Here is a 26,166-nt window from a genome sequence, read left to right as displayed (position 1 = left end):
CGTAAAAAAGGCATTGAGAACCTCAGCCTTTTCATTGTCCTCAGTGGCCATATTTGTTTACTTGTTTGTTTTAAAGAGTCCCTATGATCTATTTCCTCCCTTACCTGCTGTTACACATCATATGTAATCTAGTCCTATTGTTTTTCAGTAGTCTATTCTATTATCCTCAATGCTATATACAGCCCTGGAATATAATCTCTATTGATATATGACACTGAAACTAATAAGTCTTATTTTCTAAAGACTTCTTCAAGCATCAAATTTACTTTAATGCAAAAGAGTTTATATCTTAAATTATTTCTATGGTGAATCCTGATAATGAGTATTTACAAGTCTGAGAAGCCTATGGTACTTATCAGAAAAGCCAGAATTTTAGATGAGATGTTTGAGTATATTTCTACCAAAATCAGTTAAAATAAGTTGATTTGTAGTAGCTGTGGTTGAGTGTAAAGTTCAAGAATCAGAACAGGAGAGTCCTCCATTGAATCAAAAGAGTGGCCAAAAGGCAAGTCCAATTTGAAATCCAAACAAACTTTAACAAAAACAGAACTTGCTTTCATACATTTTCTTGGAAAGAGAAACAAATGCTTTACTACATAACCTTTATCAAAGAGATGTATCTCATAGATCAAAAAAGTGTTCCTAGCAGGGAGACACATTAGCTTGTATGCTTTACATCTGAATACATACACAAATATATCAGGGAATTTGAAATCACTGTGATGGAAGGCTGACAAAGCTGGACAATTTTTACCTGTAGAATCCAACTTTACTAAGATCATTTGTTATCAGCTTATTTTTTCTTGTTGCTCATTCTTACATATTATTAATCATCATATCTACTAATACAGCTCTGTTTGTTTTTAACACTCACATCTTAAGTTACCTGTGAGCACTCAGCACCACAACAGACATGCCACATGGTGTGATGGCTGGAGTCTTTCACAGTTCTTAGTTGCCAAGGTCAAGGTGACTGGACTCCAGAATGGTAAAATTTAAAGCTCAGGTTTTAGGCTTGTCTTCTCCGATTTTTCTTGTTGATATCTCATGCTTTTCTTCTCCCTTCAGAAAAACAGGATATCACTGGCTTCTCACACTGTTTGTGTTGTATTCTTTCCTTTTGCCATTCCTCCTTGTGTTTTCAGCAGCATGTCCTGTCTATTCGCGGTACCTTGTGCTTAGCTGCTTATCTTTTAACATTTAGTTACTTGAATGCCTTAGAGGTGATACTACTACCATCTTTCTTTGCCCTTTGGTGGTCCCACTGCTCACATGCTTACACTCCAACAACATACAGAGGTACTTTTTTTATGCTCGTAGACTTATTAGAAATGACTTTCTGTAACTTTCTGCAGAAATTATGTCAGTATGAAAAAGGTACATGTTCTAGAAGCTTGCTTCTCTCTTTCTCCCTCTTCCAGTCACCAATAAAAAGTCTCCAAATGCTTGTACATGCTGATGGATGCCTACTTTCAGAATTCAGACCACATCCAGTTACAAGGTGTTTTATATTCAGCCAATGTTATTAAAGAAGTGTATTTTAAATCAGTCGTTTCTTATCAAGGCAATTTATATTGCCCTCCTACAACTGTAGAAATGATTTACAGTAAGTGTCTTTACCTCATAAAATAGCTAAATGAGTTTTCTGCTTCAAAAGTGCTTAAATCATGCTACTTTCTCCATTTATGAAACAATTTATGTTTTCAGACACACAAGCATAATGACATCAAAATCTGTTAATTGTAGGATCTCTTTTTACATGCTCTTTATTTTTATTCTTGGTCTAATCTTTTACTATCTTTCAAAACTTTTTTTTTCAGATTATAGCTATATTTGTTGTGGGGAGTCATATCTACAACAAAATTATTGTTAATTGCTTGTGAATTACTTTTGAATCACATTTTTTATGCCTTTGGATAATTTCTTTTCATGCAGAAACAGTGCAAATTTTAGCATATTTTAACTAGTTTTTGTAACAGCATCTTTAACCTGCTGCTTTAAAAAATGTGGGGCGTTATGCTTCCTTTCTTTTTTATAGATTAGTAATTAAATTGGTGTAGCATTGGTGGAATTCAGCCAAGAACAAAATCTTATTGTGTTTGTTATTCTCCACATATATAGTTTTTACACCAGAATTCAGACAAGAATGGAAGAAGTAAAGTCAATTTCTTTTCTTCCTTCTTTCTGAAGAAAGAAAACTAGAGCAGAAACCTCCTAAATGATTTCCCCAAGGTAATGCATTAAGACTATGACCGTATTGACAATTCTGAGCCTCACTTTGCTGATTTATCTCCCATCCTTTGGTTGTGAATGCTCTACCAGTAATATGTGACTTGTTGACTTTATCACGGAAAAAACTTGTTGCCTCATCGAACACATGAAATGGACTATTTGGTTCTAGAATATAGCTATAATGCACAGTGCTGTCTAATTCTCCTGTGCATTCTTCTGCATTCTGATGCTCAGCATACCTACATAGAGACAAGTAGCCTTGTCAAATTGAATGCTTTTAGCCAAATGTTTTAATCTATATTGCATACTAAACACTGTTTAAAAACATTTCCTGATAAGATTTCTCAAACTCACTGTTTTTATCAAATACATATAGATATAGGCAGCAAAAATAGTAGTGTCATTTTATTATCTCAGTGGTGAGGAAAAAGTAAAACTGTTCTCTGGAAGGCACCAGAATCAAATGATCCTAGGGCTTATAATTATTTTAAAATCTTTCTTTAATGTAATCATAATTCTATTAATGATGTACAATTAGTTGTGGTTTATAGAGTACAAGGTAAATATTTCTAATTCAGAATAAATTCAGACTTTGCAGTACTCTTTCAAGATTTGTAAATGTACAACGAACATTATTATAACAAACTATTTCAATTAATCTCAGTGTTATTTTAGAGCTTCCTTCCTTTATACTTTCCTTCACAAGCAAAAGATTTATATATTTATTTAATATCACCAACGTGACTAAGAACTTATACATTTTGTTTGGATTTAAAATAATTTCTCAGATTGGTTGTGTTGGGGTAGAGGTTGTTATTTGAAAAATTTTCAAACTTTTTGAGTGTACAATGAGCTAGGAGGAAAAAAAGAGGAGGTAGCTATCACTAACTCATGATGTATGATATTGCATTCTAAGCAAGTGAAACTATGTTGGTACCTTAACACAGTAAATGTATATGGCAGCAATCAGCAGAGAAAAGTGACCAGCAGTGCGTGAAATCATTTCAACAAAGTACAGTGTGCTACATGGCAGTCAGTAGTACCTAAGAGGCAAATTTAAGTATGGTTAAAGGCATATTCGTGTGCAACCCAGCCTAAAAAATAAATAATATTCAAAAGTTCCTAAATTGCTTTCATAGCATCCACTTTAATAATTGAATTCTGTCCTTGTGAAATATATTTACCCTTTGAGACTGAAGTAGGGAGGACTCAGAATATCTTTGCTGGAACTGCAGCAGGTTTAACTAGTTCAGAACACAATCCTGTAATGCATTTGGGAGTTGTTTTAGAGAATTAGGTCCTACAAGGTCTGCTCCAAAAGTAATCCCTCCAATTTTATGATATTGGCTCATGATGTCAGAGGTTGATGTTGGTGGTACGGCAGTAGAGGCTGAACCTTCCCCCCAGTATCACATTCAATTTTGCTGCTGTTGTGACAGATGGCAGCAGAGGTGCAGTCTGACAAAATGGCATCTGACATGAAAGTGCTTATGAATCACAGAATCATAGAATTATGGAATCAACGGTTTGGGTTGGAAGGGACTTTTAAGATCATCTAGTTCCAAATCCCCTGCTATAGGCAGGGATACTTCCCACTAGATCAGGTTGCTTTAAGTCCCATCCAGCCTGGCCTTGAACACCTCCAGGGAGGAGGCATCCACAACCACTCTGGGCAACATGTTCCAGTGTCTCACCACCTCACAGTAAAGAATTTCTTCCTAATTTCTAGTCTAAATCTACCCTCTTCCAGTTAAAACCATTTCCTCTTGTCCTGCCAATACCTGCCCTTATAAAAAGTCCCTCCCCAGATTTCCTGTAGGCCCCCTTCAGGTACAGGAAGGCTGCTATAAGGTCCTCTTATTCTCTTCTCCAGGCTGAACAGCCCCAGCTCTCTCAGCCTGTCCTCGCAGGAGGTGCCCCAGCCCTCTGATCATCTTCGTGACCCTCCTTTAGACCTGCTCCAACAACTCCATGTCCTTCTTGCGTTGGGGCTGCCAGAACTGGACGCAGTACTCCAGATGGGGTCTCACAAGAGCAGAGTAGAGGGGAAAAATCACCTTCCTTGACCTGCTGGTCACGCTTCACTTGATACAACCAAGGATGCAGTTGGCAATGATCTGGAATTGAATCCCTCTATGCAGAAAGAAATTGCATCCATTGACATTCATCAGTGCTTGCTGAACTTTTCTGGAGACTAGGGGATGTGAGCACAGAGAGGTGGTGGGTCGTGTGCTTCAGCAGTGGCAACAGCAATGTGAGACAAGCCACGTTCCAGTTGGCCATGCACAGCTGTTACATCACGAAATGAAGACTGTCTTGATCAGCTCATCCACATGAATCAGCAGTGACTATGATAAAAAAATTGTGTTTTGTAGCTGAGAATTTGCTCTATCAAATAGTATTATTGTGCTCTTTGTATCTCTTTTAGCGTCCATGGAAATAAATAACAGGCATTACTTTCGGAGTGACCAATGTAGATTAAACTTAATTGACATCAGTGATATGAGGCCAGCAGCAGAGAACTTTTGGCACATTGTGCCTAGGAGAAAGGATGCTGTCTATGGAAACATTGGTGTTCTTCCATTAATGATGTATACACATGCATGAAATAGCATGTCATTCTTTCTGAGGAATACCTATTACTTAAAAACATTGTATTTGGAGAAAGATAGTGCCTTCTTATTGTCTGATGTTGGAGGTTTGCAGCTTTGGGAGGCTATTGAGAAACATTGAGGACACAATAGAAGGTACTGAATTCCAAATTCCTGCAGATGCAACAAGTTAGTAAGAATACTGGAGAGGCACAACATCCATTTAATAGTTATTCATATATTGCAAACTGACAGACTTGTATGTGGATATTTTCATCACTACCACTTTTTCCTACAAAGTATGAAAAAAACTGTTGAAAACAACTTCCTGGTAAATGGTTACACAAAGAAATATTGAGAAAGAAATTCAAAAAGCACTTAGAGCTCCTGAATGTAAAAAAGCATTCCTTCTTTCAGTCCTCTGATACAATTTATGTAGGTACTAGCACTGCACCAGTAGTCACATAGCTGAGCAGGAAAACAAACAAACAAAAACAACCATAGACACAGTAATAACTCAGTTATTAATGACAGCAATACATTGAAATCTTAATACTGTCCCATGACTATGTTGTAGCTGTAGATACCTTTCCAAGTTGTGAATTACATTGAGAATTGTCGTTTGTCTGAAAGCAAGATTGGTACTTCACCCTTCATATGCTGGACAGATGTGAAATGGTTAAGCTTTGAGAAACAACATAGCTAAACTTTTCAAAAATATTTGATGTTTTGTCAATATTGATTCAGGCTTCTCAGTGTCAGTGGAGTAAAAAATAATAAAGTTCTGTTGCTGCAGGGACATGAAAAGATGTCTGATTGATTCTTCCATTATCCAATGACAGCTATTATAGGGCAAGGAATAAAAATGACAATTATACTCTGCTTTGTAGAGGAAAAAGGAAGGGAAAAGAAACTGTGCTAAGACTGTAAGAGCTGACACATGAGAGCTGAAACATGCAAAATACAGGAACTGAAATAATTGGCTTATCATCAACTCTGCTTTCAGAAACACAAATATTTAACTGTAGTATTTGTATGCAGCAATTAATGCTAATATATTGATATTTGAAGATATTAGCTTTAATGCTGGTATTTAGCTACACTGACAAATTAGCACATCCAAGAACAATATGTACATTAGGAAATGCTATAGTTGTACACGCATTAATGTATGAAGTAACTTCTAGTTATAAAAAAAAACGAACAACCTGACAAAACATTTTTACTCTTTCCTTTTTATTAAAAGAATTAAAATAAAATATTTTCCAATGACTGAATACAGTACAAGGGGCAACTTATTTTCATGCTGGCAATTTACAGTTGTACATAAATTATCTTTGTATATATATTAAATCTAATAAGAAATAACTTTTATTGCATCACACTGTATTTTATTTTATGGAAAAAGTATTATAACTCATGATCTTAATTGCAAATGTAAGTGGTTAGTTTGTTTTAAACATAAAAATCTCAGTAGTATGCACATTTTTAGTTTACCCTACCCACCCACCTACTCACTCCCCTTCCAGTTCTGCAATAAAATGAATTTGGTGTCCCTTTTTTTTTTTTTAAAGACACCCTCAAGGTATGCAGTGGAAAATGGAAGAAAGAATATATTAGATGTTCTTTTTTCTTGTAACAAAGCAAAATTATGTTGTCAAATTGTGCTTTAATTTTATTGAAACATCACCCAGAGCAGCCATTTTAATGAGAAGGTTTGTCTATTTTGGTATTCCAGTGACAGATTAAAATTAGGGTTTGTTTCAGTTCATCTACTTTTACTTATATAATATACAATGTTGAAAACAATTCCTTAACATAGGTACAGCTTTCCAAACTTAATTTACATAAATTGTTCTTTATTTTTCAAGTCACATAGCTGAAGACAATAGCAATGTTAAATATTGTTCAAGCTGAAGGACAAGTTAGAGAACTAAGTTATTGTTATTAATGTTAGTAATGATGATTAAACAGGCATCTGTTTCCATAAATCACACACACACTTGTGCAACAGTGGAATTCTACTCTTTTAGGTAGCACCTTGCTGACTTCTTTTGGCTATTTATAGTATCTGTTGTTAAAATTTGTACTAAATATTTTCCCAAACTGCTAACAGAAACTTTCTCATCTAGCAAAACCTTCTACCCTGGTTAAAAAAAATAATAATAATAATAACCTTCTTTCAAACTTTAAAGTGATTGTTCAGCTACTGGGGTCTTAGAATATCTGCATCTGTTTTATTGTCAGCTACTCTTCCAGGACCTAATAAGATGCCCAATTCACCTCTTGCTTTGAATCCTCATATTTCATGCTGATTAGTTGCAGATGTGTGTTCTATGTCAGCTGGACCAGAGCCACCAACCAAGTACCTGCTCTCAGTAGGCAAATGCAAAGTTAAATGTTAGTTCCTAATCTCATTTTTTTTTGCACAGAGCATTTCCAAAGGCCAAATTTCAGAGCACTCTCTGAGCCCTTCCTTAATTCCAGAACAAAATATATTCCTTTTTTTTTTTTTAAATGGTAGTTGTGTTTGTTCAATTTCAGGGAAATTTATTTTCTTGAAGAGGTCTAAATTTCATTTTTAGCAGTGGAATTGTTGACCTTGCTTGGATGTGATGTCACCAAGGTGTGGCTGGTGAGGCTGCGGTAACAGACAGGTACTTAATCTTATTTTCTGGTGAAACCTGAATGCAAAATATTTCTCTGTTTAGCTGGGATATTGTAGTCAAAATTGAAAGAATGAAGGAAAATAGGATAAGCAGTCAAAAGGGTTTTATATCAGATAGCAAATGATAGCAGCTGGCACATGTGCTATACCTTTCACTAGCACCCTATAAATAGACCAACACTGTAAACAATTGTTTTGCAGGGAAAAGAAAATTACATTTTATCAAATTGTCCTGTACTTTCAGAAAAGTATAATAAAAGTGAAGTTAAACATCAATCAATAACTTAAAAAGTAGAAAAGAGTAAAAAAGTAAGTTCACAAAATATTCTGTCATGGAAATGTATAGTAATTTGCATTCTGCAATGGATAACAGTCTAATATCTGATCTGTAGCAGTAAATACTAAATGCTATGAGAAAAATACAAGATATGCTTTTTATAACAGAAATCTTTTCCTTAATATTCTCACTAGTATCCCATAATATATTTCCTTATTTTATCAAAATAACTGCTATTGCTACATAAGATAGTCACTGTATCTCACAAATTATGGGCTAGTCTTGGAGAAGGATTTCAACAACAATAATAACAAATTCCAAAACTTCAGAATTATGGATAACAACCTCAAGCGCTGTGGGTGGTAGCTCATCCCAGAATCACTGGTTACTGCACATGTGTTTTATTGACCACACCATCTGAGTTTGTTGGCAAGGGAAAAAGGACCTTGCCTAAGAACAATTTTCAGCTTGATCTCTAACACGGGATTAAACACATTTAACTTGTCTATGAAAATAATGGTCTGTGCATTACAAAGTATTCTTCATGTCTTAATAATTCAGTAAGTTTTCTGGATCAGGTAGCGAGCCGTTTCAGAAGTATGACTTGGGGGTTTCCTAATCTATGAATCAGGCCAACAGACATGAATTCTCACGTCTGCCTCCAGTTTTCTGGTATTATCTAGTGGGAGGAGAAGCAAGGCTCAGTTCAAGAGGGCATTACAGCATGACAGCTGCAGGATTACTGAAGGCTTGACTGCAACAGTGGTAAAGTCGCATAGGTTTATCCTGATTGTATCTGTCAGAGCTCCCAGGGAAGGAGGAGCACGACTGCTGCCTGATGAAGGCATATGAGACAAGGAGTTAGAATTGTTTGTTAATAAAGGTCCCATTTCAGATAAAAGCAAATGTTTACAGGGTACTTGATATCAAGAATCTTTGTCCCTCTGGTCCTGTCAGGAACACAGACAGAAATCAGGTTGGAGAAAAAACATTTATTGAGTAAACTCTTACAGCAGTGAAAGGATTCTGTCCCTCTTGCCTCCATGGAGCTGGTGAAAGCTCCATGGAGGAGCTTTTATTGATGATCAGAAACTACCTACCTATTTGTCTCCAAAGCAGAGAACAAAGGAAAGAATAACAAGTGGTCAATACCTCTTATCGTTCTGCCTTCTGCAAAGTTTTCCATACATTCCCTGGCAATTATATATGTCTAAATTGCATCTACATCTGCTGTCTAAATTAGTATTTAAGTGGTATTTTTCACTAATTTTTAAAATGAAATGTGGATTTTTAAAATCAAATAAACTTCAAAGACTTCAGTATTTTACCAAAGAAGATTCTTTAAATGTAGCAATATAAGTAAACTTTCTCCTTTTTAAAATCTTTGCATGTATTTATTTGTTTATTTTCTCTAAATAGATCCATGGAAAATTCATCTTCTAATACTCTGTTAAGTAGGACATCTTTTCTTCGAGATTTACAATAAAATATGTGGTTGCTTTTACCTGCTGTTCCTGGAATAGTTGTCTCTCTTATTTTGTACATTAATACACTCAGCCTTCAAATACGAAGCACATCTCTCAGTATTTGTACCTGGGGAATGGGAGAGTAGCAATAATGGGACAGTAGGAATAAGGATGAGTAAAATATGACCAAAAGGCAAAATAACCGCTACTGGTGTGGGTTTTGTTTTTGTTTTTTTTTTTTTTTGGCCATAGATGATGGGTTTTAATGCTTCAAAATTAAGGTATCACTTTTGAAAATAAACTTTCACATTATACATTTTCAATGAAGTGTAAAAAACTGGATGTGCACCATGAAATCACAGACATTTTTGTCAGTAGAACTACAGGGTCACAGCATCATAGAATGTCTTGGGTTGGAGGGGACATGAATGCTTATGTAGTTCCAACCCCCTGCCGTGGGCAGAGCTGCCCCCCACCAGCTTAGGCTGCCCAGGGCCCCATCCAACCTGGACTTGAGCACCTCCAGGGATGAGGCACCACAGCTTCTCTGGGCAGCCTGTGCCAGTGCCTCATCACCCTCTGAGTAAAGAATTTCTCCCTGACATTTCATCCAAATCTCCCCTCCTTTAATTTAAAACCATTGTCCCTTGTCCTGTCACTATCCGCCTGTGTAAAAAGTCAGTCTCCTGTTTATAAGCTCTCTTTAAGAACCAGAAGGCCATAATGAGGTCTCATAGCTCCCTCATCCTTTCTTTGTAGGACTGTGCTCCAGCCCTCTGACCGTTTTGTGGCCCTCCTCTGGACCTACTCCAAGCTCCGTGTCTTTCTTGTGCTGGGGGCTGTAGGTCCGGATGCAGTACTCCAAGTGTGGCAGTAGGTTTGGCTGTACTTCACAGAGATCAAGAGAAAATTTAAAATAAATAAATACATAAATCAGCTCTATTGTAGGACATAGGAAGATTGTGCACCTAGTGGCTAGAGGCAAGACAACCAAACCTGTGGTCTTCAGTGATCCTTGTGAAATGCAGAGCAATAGCAGGGGAAGGGTCCTGACTACAGAAGATAAAGCAGATCAAGAATAACAGGAGCTTTTTTGTGCTTTATAATTGCCAACACTGTAGACTATCTACTTAATTTAAGCACTTTTTTAAAACAAAATTTTTAAAATTCATTATGTCACTAATATTACTAAGCTGAAGAAATGAGCCTTGGACTGACTTCATGCTGTTTCCATCTGAGAGCGCTTATCAATATGCAAGAAGCATATTTTGATGTGTAATGGGGAAAGCAGCAGGATATGTTTTATCTTTGTCTTTTCAGTAAGCAATTTTTAAACAGTATGTGGAAGTGAGATGGTAGGACAGGTGATCTGCAATACAAATAGAAATTTCTACACTGCTGAAAGCAAACTAGGAATAAGTCACGCTGAACAAAACTCAGATTAGAAGAAAGAGAGAATTGTTGAATATGTTCAGAATTACCTTTAGAGTGAATTATTAGATCACAAAACCAGAAAGATTGCTATTCTTTTCTTCTGTCAGTTTATAAAAAGATAATGTTCATTTTCTATAAACTGTTATTAGTTTCATAGTTTAGGGTTTCATAGTTTAGAGTTCAGCAAAACCATTCCAATAGGAAAATTTACTCTAAAACTTTCACAGAACATGATGTAAATCAACAATAACATCAATCTTTATCTACTCATTATTGTTAAAGCTGTTTATTGCGCACTAGCGAAGCAAAAACAGTTATAATATTAGGAAGAGAAACAAAACAAAATGCATTATGTGAAAGCAAATGCTAGAGCAATTAGCAGGAAACACTGCTTGCTAAGATGAACATATTCATCTGTTACAAGCTATGTCAGTTTTCATCAGCTGAGGTTCTAACCTCTGAATCTTTAGATTCGTTTATTTGTCTCAGATATATGTGCAGCAGCGTATCTCGTCCCACTTTCCTCATTTTTCCACTTACCTCTTTCTAAACACAGTCATTAAGGATAATAAATACCATTTCATATATTCCAGGAAGATATTTTTATTACGATATATGATTTTATTGCCATATCTCTGCCAGATCACTGACAGTATGTTTCCCATCACCCTAATAGACTGTTTAGTGTGGAAGGCTACATCTGAAGAAAAAAATCTTATTATTCTCTTATGGATTGCTATGCCATTTATGAAGTTTAGTGTTATTAATATGTGTTAAGAAAAAGTTTGGGAAAATCCCGTTTTAATGCCTATAGCACAATATACACAGTCTTATCAAACGTAGAAATGCAAGTGTGCAAATGACTTTGTGATGGTCCTTTTCTATGTGAAAGCTTCAGAAAGAAAAGGTTTTCTGAGTATAAAAAATCCTGTGGGTCCACTATGAGGCTTGTTTTGATATTTCTGTAGGTTGCCTTGCCTTGCAAGCGAGATGAAACTGGTCCAGAGAGCTAATGGAGTCAACGGGACATTTGAAGCACATAAGGGATGCTCATGTCGTTAGAACAGCAGAGGGTCATGGAACTGATTGAATGCCACATTGTCACCAGGAGATAGCAGTAAAAAGTGCTGAGAGCTGCAGCAATGAATCCAGCGCAAGCATTCATTTCAAGAACACAGCTGTAGGTCACAAAAGAATATAAAGGTGAACAATTTGCATAACCTTGTCTACAGCTAAAGCTTGCTGAGCTGTTAGTTAAAGAATAAGAAAATGTAGACTTAAGAGAAACAGTAGCTGATAAAATTTGTCATCTTTTGATTGAATCTTTTTGCTTCAAGTTAGCTAAACGACCACTAGGAAGAAATTGACCTTTGCAAGTCTTCTAATGCAGAGGCAGCCACAGGCATTATTTTTCTTGATTTCTACACGTTAAATGACAGATACAAATCAAACATAATCAGTGTTGAAGGCAAAGGTATCCTTAAGTTCAGCCTTGGATTAAGCAGTATGCCACCTTGCCCAATATAAGCTGGAACAGACTCAAGACTCATTGACATTAATCAAGTGCTCTTTGAGCTAATGCATGCAGAGCACTGTCCTGCTTGTGTGCCTTTCTCAAGTGCATCACTGTTACTGACTCTGCTGCCTGGGGAATCTGAAAGTCCCAAAACTTGTGCAAGGGCAGCACAACAATCAGCAGAGCTCTTCCTGAACTTGGAGCTTTCATCTGATCCATTCATGATGATAAGAGGGATTCACATGCCATCTGCCTGGCCCTGAAAGGATAGCAGCTGATATAAACCAGTGCTGTTGTCAGCTGTCTTGTGCCAAAATGAAGGTAACTGCCTCCAAAAGACCTCTTCCATGTAAAGACTACTCACTCCAGAGCCATCTTTGTGCAAACAAAAGAGTGAGAGTATGGATGTCATCCTGCACTGTGACTACTTCATCCTCTAACTACGGTGAGACAACTGATATTAAAGAGAATTTGCACTTTCACGGACCTGGTGCAGAATGAAACATCAACACCAAAGCTCTACCCTGGGATGTATTAAATGTTCCCATGATCAATTCTTGCCTGGCTATGAAGGACTGTGGGTTAGTACAGGACTCATGTAGAGTTGAATTGCTGCATTGCCACATTTCGAGCCAGAAGCAACATCAGTACTGACAATAAGGAGGACAGGATGCTGGAAGGTAAATAAGAGAATTTTGTATGATATTGCATATGCATATCCTATGTCTTCTCATAAAATATAGTTTACTTGGTAAAGAACACTTCTGCTCTTTACTTAGTGTAAGTCTCCACAGTGGACACAATTTTTGTTTCCTTAGCTTTGCTTTCTAAGAAATCTCCTGAACTGGAAAATATGCAATATATTTTAAAATTTGTGATGCACAAATATACTTTTCAGGTGGGAAAGTGAAAACTTTGGGGAGTTCTAAATGGCAGCTGCAGCCTAAGCCTAGTCTTCCTATCTCTCTTCTATAGCTTTTACAAAGAAGTGGGCCCTGTAGAGAGAAAATTAATTCTCATAGTGATGGACTGCTTGAGGTGCCTGTCTTTCCTCAGGGACTCTAGGGAAGTTATTCACATCTGCTGGTTTCTTCCAGGAAATTCCTTCTCTCTCCTGACCACTCACAAAAAAAAGAGTTCATGACAGGTAGAATTTATTACTGGTATGAAAGCCCTACTGCATCATTACATTTCATAGCTGTACTGGGAAGAAGCAGCAGACAGGCAATCTTAATGTCTAAACATCTCAAACTTTACAGGTTGGCATAGACCTCTGAAATGAGAATTTACAAGGATGAGGGCTATGTGAATGACTGACACTAGTTTCTGTCTCTACCTTGATCACCCTCTTTTTAGAGCCACAACAGTATATTGTCAGAAAGGAAAAAAATGTTTTGCAGTAATATTAAATGATTCCCTTATGTTTTTCTTGTCAAAATGATCAATTAAAAGCTTACAGTAAAATATTTCATGCTAAAGGAAATGGTCTGTCTCACCACTTATGACCTTTTATTTCTTTTATTATCATTTTTTTTCTTCTACTTCAAATATCATTTAAAATATGAAGTAAAATATTTCAATCTGGAATATCAGAACTTCTAATTTTAATGCTACCCTCTAGTGAAATAAGTCGGCATGTTCGGCAAAAGGTTGGAAGTTGCTTGGACCAGTGTGAAGTTACATTTACTTTCAGGAAAAACAAAATAAATGAAGAAGAACTCAGTGCCTATATGTTTTTTCTCCATCCTCATTTAGAGAAGTCTGTCTTGCCACAAATGCTTGTAAAGCAGTATATCCCCTTTTGCTGGAAGAATTCGATATTGATGCATTTACCTGTCTAGTAAAGAGATAAAAAAGAAGTGTCACTTTGTTTTTGGAAGGTACTACTGAAAGCAGTGAAAAATGACAACTTATAGATTGCCTTATTAGCCTCTTGCACTGAGCCAGGATGGGATTTCACCAAGTGTCAGCTGGCAAACTCTTGTTCCCCACCCGCCCCAGCCTGTTGCAGGCACGGCCTTACAGACAGAAGCTCAGTGTTTGTATGCAATAGTAGGTGCTTTCCTTTCTGGGCTGATTCTTTGTTGCTGGAATTGGAAAAATACATAGGTCTCTAAGACCAGTTCATGCTGTATTTACTTCTGCTACAAGGGCAGAAAGTACTGATAAACCACAAAGCTATTATCTGTTCTGATCTAATATCCTGTAAACTGAGAGAAAGAGGATTTTTTTTCCTACTCTGTGAAGATGAAATTCTTAGCTTTAAACATTTATTTTGGTGCCAGGAGGATTTGAGATCAGACCTTAAGATAATTGTATTGTGATTGCTATCTGGTTTTATTACCCTTTTTCTTCTTTTCTGACATGATTTGGGAACGAGCTGATTCGAAAACCAAGAGTAGAGAACAGCTAGACTTGGAAAACCAACACAGATTTAAAGTGTACAGCTAGAGCTAGAGAAGCATAATTTAGTGTCACATGTAAGTGGAATTTCAGCTTTCCAGTAGCATAAAATATTAACCTTTTACTCCAGTGTTCATGAGCTACTGGCTGTTAAAATGCATGTGGGAAAAGATTGAAAGGCTTTATTTGTAGGCCTGTAAAAATGCTTTCCAAATCAATATGCTTTTCCAAAAATTGTTCCCAGACTGTAGAACAGACATGGAAAAACCTTGTCCTCATGTAACTGAACCCCCAAAAAAACTGTACGCATGACTCTTAGTTTGTCAGTCTACCTTCTCCAGAGACACACAGCATGCACTTGTGCACATACACTTGCACACTTCTGGAATGGAAGTTGTCCACTTCGTCCTTCTTTAGCTGACTGAACAGCCAGGAGGGGATGTTTGCCGACCATCTGTGTAATACAGAAATATGTTTTATTTTCCTAATTCCTACACTTTGCCTACTTTCAGGGAAGGTTAACTACATTAGTTACGCATACATTTCCCATTATAAATGCAGGAGCTCAGTTATCTCATGATGTTTTTTGCTATGTCCGTAAAAAAGTAGGATGGGAGAGGGATCAAACAGATGCTTTCTCAGACCCTGAAAATTTCTGTGCGATATAAGGGGTGATTTCCTAAAGTGAGCATAGTATCCAGTTGCTTCTGGAATCAGTGAATATTTTAACATAACAATTTTATTTGCTGTTGTTGTTTTTTAAGTGAAGAAAGTTTGTGCATTTCTGGCAGTACTTAGTTTTTTTAATTCCCATAAAGTCCTTTATTTTGGACTGCGCACTACATACACATGCATTATCATACTAAATTGTATAGATCCATATAGAGATTTGTATAGGTTTTTGTTTTTTGCGATGGCACTTATCTCTGTGAAAAATGGTTTGAAATGTTTAAGCTCCTACATTTCTATTCACTAGGTTATAGTTGTGCTGACTGAGGAGGGAGGAAGCTTCACAACCTAATGTACCTGTCTCTACGTTAATATAAACTGAAAGATTGCTATGATTAAAAAACACAACAAAATGGTGTAGGCATTTCTGAGATCAATTGCCTTTTCCACAAAATTAATTCATGAAACACAACACAAGAAATTAACCAGAAATTCATTATGCATTACCTATCAGCATTTTTTATTATTTAATCTATGGTTGATTTATCTTCTATCTGACTACTGACAATGATATAACTGAAAAAAAAAAGGAACCAAGGTTTGAAGGATGAAATTCCTCAACCAATGGTGTTTGATTACACGTGTGAATAGTACAACAAATGCTGTCTCTGATTTTGAAGTAGCCATGCGTTTCTATTTTGACCTTGCCTGAAATAACTTTTTTCAAATGTTAATTCTACTTTTTTTGCAAGGCAATTTTTTCTATTATTTATTTATTTATTTATTTTGCAACTAGTTCTGAAGTAGCAGAAAGGCAGGTCTTAGAAAAGATAATGAAAAAGAAATCAAATTCATTTTGTGCTTAGATATACAACTCCCAGGAACAAACTGACAACACATTAGTTTGTGTTAGGGATTGCTGACTTTGGACACAATTGACTAAATGATACAGAATTTGGTCATAAATTTATGTAGAAAGTCTTTAAACCTCTTTAAATATTAAATGGTTCATTGAAGGATGCAGACTTAAGATTTGTTAATAGTTTTGCGAAATCTCTGCAAAAGAAATTTATTGTGAATCAATCTTTGTCCAAAAGGTAAGAGAATTTTGGAAACATAGGTCCTGTAAACTTCCTCTGTGGATAGCAGCCTAATGATGGTACAGATGGAAAAAAAAAAAAGAAAAAAAAACCACACAAAACTTGATGTGGCATTTCATGTAATGGCTGAGTCAAACAACAACTCAAAGTAAACAACTTGCTACTGAGGGAAAGGCTCACTCTCTTTTCTTTTTCTCTTCCCAGCCATGATATCCCGTCCCTTCCCTTGTTCCGGATTTGGTGTTTATTTGTTTATCTAATTCAGTTTACTCTATTAGATAAATGACAAGAATGAGCCTAATGTATCATGAACATGGCAGCAAATACTCTTTATTTTTCTCTTCCCAACATAGTTTTCTGCCAGCTACCGATTAAAAAGGAGTTCACCATCTGACTGAGTGCTAGAGCCAGCATGAAATAAATGATGGGAAACAGAGAGGTGGGAGGTAGAGGGACAACCTCTCCTTCTTGATGGCAGCAAGCTGCTCTTCCAGCTGAATCCACCTCCCAGCACAAAGTGAGAGGTTGTGAACTGGTGTCCTGAGACCATGCTCACAGTGGAAGTTATCAACATGGGATAGTATCAGAAGGTGGTCCCTGAATCAGCTCATGCCATGCAAATAGAAACATGAAATCAAGCAATTTCAGCACAGTGCATGAGCCTCAGAGCACAGCAACACGAACTCAGATAGGAACTGTGGAGATCAGCAGCTGTTAAGAGACCAAACACAGTGCTCTGCTTCTATCTGGATACAGCATAGATATTTTTCTTTCCATCTCATTTTTTAAAGCCATTTCCTTTCAAGTAACTAGGTAAAAAGCATAGAGAGTTTCTTTGCCCTTAGGCCCAGTATTTCAGGAATACTCCTGAGCAACAGAAGACTGGAGTACAAATCTTTGATGCCTGGAAATACAAGCAGATTACTTAAAGAGTCTGGAAAAGACCCATCTCTGAAGGACTATAACCTGGGAAGTCACCTGGCATTTGCCTACCAGGAGTTCATGTGCTGAGCAGAATCAGTAAGAGAAATGGGATTTCACACTGACGTTCAGCTTTTCTTGTGAATGCTCGTGACTGCAGTTTGAGATCATCCTTCTTTCTTGTGTTAAAAACTCCAAAGGGTAGGAATACAATCTGCAGCTTGGCTGTGCTCAAAATCTCCAAGCTTTATGGTTTCTGCAGAGAACATGTGATGTCTTACCTACTGCCATTTAAATATATGCAGGAATTGTTTTGTTCATACATTTTAAATAGATAAAAATTAGTTTATCTTTTCCTTAGAAACAAAACTACTACAATTTATGTTAAAAAAGTAATAACACATAACAAAAGACCAGAAGCTATATGTCTGAGGGGAAAGTTAAACCCCATTTAGTTTGCAATAAAAACAAAACAGCATACCATAATCATTTACGGCATGTGCTTCAGGACATTTAGCAGTGCTCTGAAGAGCTTCTGGATAGCGTTGACATGGAGGCTCAATTTCATCTCATAGAAGAACAATGATCCCTCCAATATTTTTCAGTTGACCGCAAGGGATGTAATGTTCCTTTTATGTACATTCATAAAAGTATCCTTTGGATTATTAATTAGAGCTTAAATTCAACACTTAGTTGGTACTTTTGTTTTTTTTTTAAGTTACATAACTTGAGCTAATTGTAGCAATCTATAAACTCAGTTACACATAGATTTAAACATACATATTTACCCATTTAAAATGTGTTAGCATTAATTACAGATGTCAAAATTTACACTACATAAAAATAATTCATGACAATAGGTTTACAGCAGTGTAGAAAATGTTCAGATCTTTATGAATTAATTTATGCTTTTGAGTGTTCAGCGTAGATGTTATTAATTCCTTTTGCATTAATAGGAAACATTATATGGCTCTGCTTTACAGCACTAGAACAGGTTAGAAAACTGCAAGGGATTCATTAATTCTTTCTGGATTTAGACTGTAAAATACTTGCCCTCACACAGATGAGTAACATCCCAGAAAAAGATAAAAATGAAATGAAGAGACAAGAAAGACAAACAAATACTAATTACTTTCTTACAATTTGTCTCAGTACTTCATAGCAATATTGTAGTTAATGACGGGTCTTGAAATATTGTCAAAAAAAAGTCCTATTTACAAAAAATATTCAGTTTTAAAGAAAAAAAGTCTTAAACATCAGTGTTTAGTAAGATCATCACTAACATAGTTTACATTACTGTTACTTTCAAAAAAATCCAGCTTATTATATCCAATGACAGAAAATGGCTCGATGAATTTTAAACGCATAACATATGATGGTTAATTGCAATAGCTACTTAAGTGTTTATATTGGGCCAAACTACTCTTTGCTCAAGGCAATTTCTATAGCTCTGATAGCATCAACAGAATTGTGCACAGTCTACCCATGGACTGGGGTACACTGCTTTTTCAGGAAGCAGGAACAATCTTCAATGCTTCAATGAGGTCAAGAGCAGACTATGGGTCATGCAAACATACATCTTGTAAATATTTTAACAAGCTGGTTGTATTCTTCCTCTAGGTAGTTCATGAAGATGGGGGGAGAGCTCTTGACATCTGTCAGTCACCTTTACCGAAGTAAAGATTGCAGTAATCAGAATATGTTGGCTTAGAATTTCTTATCAACAGCTCTCTTGCATATTTATACAGAGTAAAGACATAGTAAAATCATATACCATAAGGTAAAAAGCAGTTAACAGCAGTCCTGGTATCTCTCTCATTTTGACATTTTAGAATTTTGTTTAAAAAGTACTGTTCCAAGAAGCAATCGCTTAACAAACTACAATGTGTTTGTTCCAAAATAATCAATCTGTTTATTTTCTGAGTCAAGGGGTAGCACAGCCAGTTCTATTGTGCAAGAATTACAGCTGTGATCATCAAAGGGCTGTTGCTGGGTCAAGCTGAGAACTTCAACTATAACTTCAGTATGAGATTGGAAGGAGCAGCCTGCTGGCTTCCAGGAGTCACAGACTGGAGAAATGCAGTGTGAGTGAGTGGGTCTAAGAGGAATAGCATGGTTTTGGGCACTCTGCCTGAAAGTGAGGATAGCAGTGAAGAGCCTCTTGCTCTCCCTCTTGCCCATCTCCAGCAGCCCAGGAGCTGATGCAGACCAGTCTTATCACATCAGAATGGAGTAAATAGCCCTCCCTATTGCCCCTGTTGACACCTTCCTTAATAATCTTGTTTTTATCTTTATTTCTGACTAGCGGGAGGGACAATGAGGAGTAGGCCAGTTCCATGTTCTTAAGGGTCAAGGAGAGTACTAGGGTGGAGAGACCTCCACTGTAGGGATGGAGCAGCTGGTGAAAAGAGACTACAGAAGCATCTTTAGCAGGAACAGAACATGCAGGAAAGCAGGAGGAGTTGAATCAGTCTATCCCAACCATCTGTGGTGTAGCAAAAATCTTTCTATTCTATCCTTTGACCAAATACTATCGAATATCTGTTTTCAACATGATGAAAAACTAAGGAAGGTAAGATCCATTTTTGTAGTTTCTCTGGAGGGGAGAGAGTGATTTGGCATTTTAATGAGTTTGTGATTTATGTTTGAAGAATTAACTTCCTACACTCACTTAACTAGTAATTTTATTGTTTGAAATTTTAAGAAATGAAAGAAAACTACATCTTCGAGAAAAGAAATTATTATGCACTTCTTGTATATAACCTTTTTCCATCAATGAAATATACTTGTAGAAAAAATAGAGGTAACAGTTTTCATTTCATAGAAGGAAAAACAAAATTTAAAAGGACAATGATTTACTCAAGGCCACAAAAAAGGCTCTGTCAAATACAAGATTAGAAATGAAACAGTTCTAATTATTACTAATGAAAGCAAAGCATTCAACTCTTGAGAATCTGGTCTCTGTGCATACTGGTACTTGCACATACTGATTAGTGAAGAAGAAAACTCTTCCCAACATGGTCATAAAATGTGTCACAACTAGAGAGCCATTACAGTAAAACAGTAGTGTATCTGTGGTTTAAACTATCACAAAAAAATAAGTAAATTTCAGTTTTCATGTATTAATTTCAGGCTGGATCCCAAACAGGTGTCCAATCACAATTTGCTGCATGTCAGTCACAGAAGAAGCAACTGAAATAGCACACAGGCAATACAAATTTACAGGTAATTTTTTGAATTTTAAGAAATTGTGACAATGGTTAATAATGACTTCTGCTACACAGCAGACACTTTTGTAGATAGCACTCATTTTGTAATGAACTGTATATTTACAAGAGTGCCATTTTCTGTGGTCTCTGTGAGATGGATCAAGTTCATACGCATCAATAAAACTGACTGGTGCCAAGGAAAAAACTGACACAACTGCTTGTTTTCAGCTCTTGTTGGTGACTCTCAAATAGCAATACAGCCACAGATCAGCAGTCAATAAAATGACTGCATTATCTTCTGAATAATCTTCAAATCAGTTAATTAATTCCTGGTTTGAATTCTCCCTATTTCATCTCTCTCTCTCTCTCTCTCTTTTTTTTTTTTTTAAGAAACTATAGAAGGAAATCTAATTTAAAAAAATGTGAATTAACTGAAATGTTTGTACATTTATTGCCACATAGATTTTACCTTTCCAAATATATGTTTTATTATTATGAAAAGGAATTCATATATATTCCTTTAATGAAGAGGATTTTTGCTAGAGCTCTGTGACAGAGCAGATGATGAATTTCTCTTTGTGGTCTCCTATCAGTAAAGACTGTGATCTGTGTCCTTCATCTCTGGCCACCCACCTCCCCCACCCCCACCAACTCTCTCAGTATCATTTTCAACTCACTCAGCATAGCAAACTGGAAAGCACCCTCAAAACAAAATTAAAAAAAAAAAAGAGAGAGAGAGAAACAAAGCACTTTACTACTTCCTGCGTAGCCTCTTTGGGACCTTTGAGAGATATCTTAATTTTAATGGAGAAAGGTAACAAATTTTAATAACTTTGGAGTACTGACAAAGAAATCTTCTCTCTTAATTACTGTAATGTAGAGCCAAAATTGAAATTTAAGACAAGCAGTACTCCAGGCATTGCTTTATTTTTATCGCTTTAACAACAAAAAGACTTGTATCAAGAAAGGCCATGTAAAAAGAATTTTTGAAAAAAAAAATCTGAGCACTGTTAGTAAAAAATTATCAGAAGTGCTTTCCATTGTCATGTTTTGCTTATTCTGATAGCTCATCAATTCTTTGCACATGATTTGCAGAGGCAAGAATACTATCACCCCAAGAGAAGTGGTACTATACCACTTTTAGCAATGACATAGTATGTATTTCAGGACTAAATTCTTCTCACAGGGAAGTTGAAAAAAATGTCTAACATTACCAAGTTAGGCTTATAAGTCTTTTTAATGTGAAAGAAAAGCAGAGGATCACAGAAAGTCTGTTTTCCTTGCAAAGAAAACAGAGCAAAAACAAAACAAAACAAAACAAAAAAACAGTATAGGAAAATGAAGAAAACAAGCAGAAGCAGTTGAGGACAGACTTTAAATTGGGAAGCTGCAGATAATGGTGAATGGAAAAGGAGACATTTGAATATACAAAGCATTTAATCATAGTGGTTGGAAACTAAGATAAAAAGAAAAAAATCATTTCCAAGCTGGCTTTGATGGGAGTCATGGCAAAACCCACAAGAGAGAAGCTACAATAACAGTACTAAGACTTTTTGTCTCCATTCCTTAATAAAAAATAATTCCTTCCACACACCTCATCTTAAGCCTTACAAAGTGTGGATTAGGTTTAATTCTCATTCTTATGACTAAAATGAAGTTAGGTTTTGGAAGTGAGAAAATAAATGAAGGATATGGGATGAAATACAAAATCAAATAACATAAACCACTCAATCAGCAAATCAATATGTGGCAAACTTGCACTCACCACTGTCTGGCCAAATTGATCTATTGTGACGTTCGGTTACATATGTATTTACTTTGTGAGTATTATAGTATGTATACTCATACATAATACAATTGTTATAATTGTTATTACAGTAACTGTCACAATTACTTATGAGAAATGGCAACTAAAGTTAGAGTTCTGTCTACTTTTCTATGTAAGAGCTGCAGTTGAGAAGGAGACTAGGAGTTTCTATTCTTGTTCTTGTCACAAATAACAGATAGTGTGACAAAACATAACTCAAAGTGACCATAGACTTGAATTAAGTAAGAGATTTAACTCCAGGCTTGTAAGAGCTATACATACCTCTCTAGGAAAAGGGATGTTAGATGCAATACAAATTTATTCTCTTAAAAGCTCCTATAAGAACAAGTGCACTAGATCTCCTCTCATACTTTATAGGGCAATCATAACCTGAAAAGCATAGTCAATTTACTCCTTTTGACTTTCACAACTTTATTATCTCCTAAATATATACTGCTTGACAAATTATATCCTTGACCTTTTCATTGCAAAGCAGCTTTGTATGTCATAGGAATATTAAAAGCAAAGCAGCTTCTACAGTTTGTACAGGTGAACACATAATTGGCTATTCTTGAAGTGTTCCATGTGTCCTTTCAAAGCTCTTGCTGTTTCTTCACTGTAGATTACGAGTGGCAAGAGCACCTCTATATGAAAGTTATGTGTGTGTATCTATAAGTTATTGTGTAAATAACAGGTCTTTTAAACTATAATTATTTTAGGTCTAGTTTTAATTTGATTGGTTTGCATTTTGTATTGGTTTTGTTCTGTAGCTGTTTGGCATTGCTACACAATGTCACTGACTAAGCAAGATTTTTTTCAACCATGTAATGCTGTTGAGTATTATTTGTACACACATTGAGTTGAATTGATCCAGGAACACTGTATCACTTAAAAACTTGCTTTCAGAATTTTTAATTTATCACTGCTTTGTGAAGAAAAAGAAGAAACTCCTCCTAAACAGGTATTTAAAGGCTCCTTTTCCTTTTTTTTTTTTTTTTTTTTTTGGCTGCTCTTTTTTATTGAGGCCAAAAGAAACATGATGCAAGAGCTTTTAAAGAATTTAACTCTCAAAAAAATATTCTGTTTATAAACATCTTTGTGATTCTTAAACATTTAAGTTTTGTATATTTTTGTCTTCCCATCTCTTTTTGTATTTTGGAGTGCTTCAACTTTTGTGGTGGTTTGGGTTTGCTTAGGGTTGTGATATATTGGGAGAGCAATGGGGATGGGAGTAAGAAATCTGCATAATCTGACTGAAAAAATAAAATGTAGTATACTCTCGCTTAAATATCTTTCCCACTTATTTTTTTTATTTTTTTTTTCTGAGCAATCCAGTAAAACTGTCAAAACCAGAAACAATACAGTGAGCAAAATATATGATTTAGACCATTAATTTCATGCCTTCATTTGCCAGGAAATCATTCAACAGCCACATATGGTTGAGTTACCACTGAGTTTACATTCAGGTTGTCTCAGAAGAAAAATCAGGGCTTAATATGTTTTTTTTCACTGAATGGTATATTTCATTAAGATATCATAGAATCACTGAATCACCAAGGTTGGAAGAAACCTCCAAGATCATCCTGACCACCCTTTCAGAGAAGAAATTTTTCCTAACATCCAACTTGAATCCCATTTGGTGCAACTTGAAGCCATTCCTTTTAGTTCTTTTGCTAGTTACGATGGCCAACTGCCATCTCACCGCAAGCTCCTTTCAGGTAGTTGTAGAGAGTGATATGGTCTCCCCCGAGCCTCCTCTTCTTCAGAATGAACAATCTGAGTTTCCCAGCTCTGTTGCCCTTCTCTGGGCACACTCCTCAGCAAGTGAGACTTGTAAGTATATTAGCATGAAAAACCTCAAGCACTGGAATATATTCAACATTACAGGCGAATAATTTCTATTATCTTTCCTTTGTTATGCTTTCCTTCTGTATTCTTATCTTTCATTTTCAAGTGTTCTTCATTCTTCTCTCACAACTTTTTATTTTTTTCTTTTTAAATAAACAGACGTATGACTGCTATAATTCAGTAACATTTTGTATATTTTTATGGAAAATGTAACAAGAATAATTCATTATTTCACAAATAAAGGTTTGCCAAACTGAAAAGATACACATCAGTACAGAAGAGCAAAACATATGATGAAAATAATAGATTCTTTGAGAAAGAATGTGTTTAAAAAATATATATGCAGGAAACAAATGTCATGAAAATTAGAAGAAACAAGTAGCCAAACAGAAGATGGTGGGGATTCAGTGATACATAGAAGAATCCAGAAAGAAACCTAAAGCAAAAAGCCATATCACCAAGACATGAAACAAATCACTAAGAAAGCCAAAATCTTCTAATAATCCTCTTGCTTTTTCTTAAATAAACTAAAATTTATTCCAATGAAATGACAAAACAATTTTGCTCTTTCCATCCTTCAAAATAATACAAAAAAAATTATGTTTTGAAACTGGAGATTCAAGAACAATATCATACTGTATTAAGAAGTACTGACTGACCTCACATACACAATATTATCCCAGTCAGCCCAAGATTAATGTCAGGTGAGCATCACCACAGCTTTAGTAGTTAACAAACTAGTATTTCCAAACAATTTCAGTAATTTAGGAAACCGTATTTTAATACAGATTGAAATACATTTGTCACTGTATTTAACTGGGATTCTTATAAGGCATTATAAGAGTTCTGATACGAGTATTAAAAAATTTTCATATTTGCATTTTCAGTTCATTGCATGATGTTATCTGATTTTCTTTGGGTTTATTGTGGGTTACAGCAAACTTACAACCATTTTTAAAGCTTTGCTTTATACATGTATAATTCATCACAAGGTATTAAGTAATAAAACACTTTAGTATCTCAAGATACTCCAATCCATGAGGGAGCACTGAAAAATAGAAATGCTGAGTACTATTTTCCTACAAAACTTCACCTGCATATATTACCTCAGAAAAGATTTTAGTCTGTCAAGCACTTTGAGATGAAACAAAAGGACTATTTCTATGTGTTCAACACCTCATATAACTATTAGGCAATTGGTGTACTACCCAATGCTGTCAAAATATGAATGTAAACAGGTCATTCTTTGTTCTATGTGCTTGTACTAATATTAGAATTAGCCATTATAAAAATTGATTTTGTTTGCATTAAAACAAAAGGTGTAAATGATTTCATCAAATTCTGTTCTTACTGATTTTGGACACATTAATCAACACATTATAGCTGTTCATATAACCTAGTGAAAAATGAGAAAATACTTTTCTGGTGGAGTACTTTAAGAGAAATAATAAAAAGTGCTTCTGGTATAAAGCACCTTAATAATAAACCTTATCATTAAATTTTTGATGTGATTTCATGTTTTGGAAACATTTTTAAAATGTACTATGACCAGTAATACATAGAAAAGATAGGCATAACTATTTCTAGGTAGGAGCTGGAGCTCAGGTAGACTATATGGATCACAAGTAAGCTGCTTATTGACTGTCAGGAGAGACCCAGTTCACAAAAATATCACATTTGTAATATATAAATGTTCTTGCCTTTTTCTATTTGTGCCATTGGGTTCCCTTGGTTATGCTGCTAAACTTTACTAGCTCATTAAAAGAGCCTTCAGTAGAAGGTTAACAGGCACTGAGGAAGTAGAGAAAACTACGAACTTTTAGAAATATTGGCCTGCAGATACATCCTCACTGAGGTTTCAGAAGACAGATAGGTGCTGTCAGTAGGTGGAGGATTTACTTCAGAATCCTCTGAAGAAAATCTAGCTTGAGAACTTTTCGGTATAACACTAACTTGAACTTCATAAGGTTGGCATGTGCCCACCTCTCAAGCATGTCCAGATCACTCTGGATAGCGTCCCTTCCC

At 35.7% G+C, this 26,166-nt stretch overlaps 1 protein-coding gene across 1 annotated transcript in view; it reads left to right on the top strand.

The window, feature by feature from the left end:
* The window catches only part of TMPRSS15 (transmembrane protease, serine 15), a 308,179-nt gene that overhangs the window by 50,080 nt on the left and 231,933 nt on the right, over positions 1-26,166 (top strand). Inside the window, exons 2-3 of the mRNA XM_021403493.1 lie at positions 11,637-12,864; positions 20,410-20,502. The gene's annotated coding sequence lies outside the window, so the exon portion shown is untranslated. The remainder of the gene's footprint in view (positions 1-11,636; positions 12,865-20,409; positions 20,503-26,166) is intronic.

This window comes from Numida meleagris, chromosome 1 (assembly GCF_002078875.1).
Source record: "Numida meleagris isolate 19003 breed g44 Domestic line chromosome 1, NumMel1.0, whole genome shotgun sequence".
Classification (NCBI taxonomy): domain Eukaryota; kingdom Metazoa; phylum Chordata; class Aves; order Galliformes; family Numididae; genus Numida; species Numida meleagris.
This window is presented reverse-complemented; position numbering and strand designations above follow the sequence as displayed.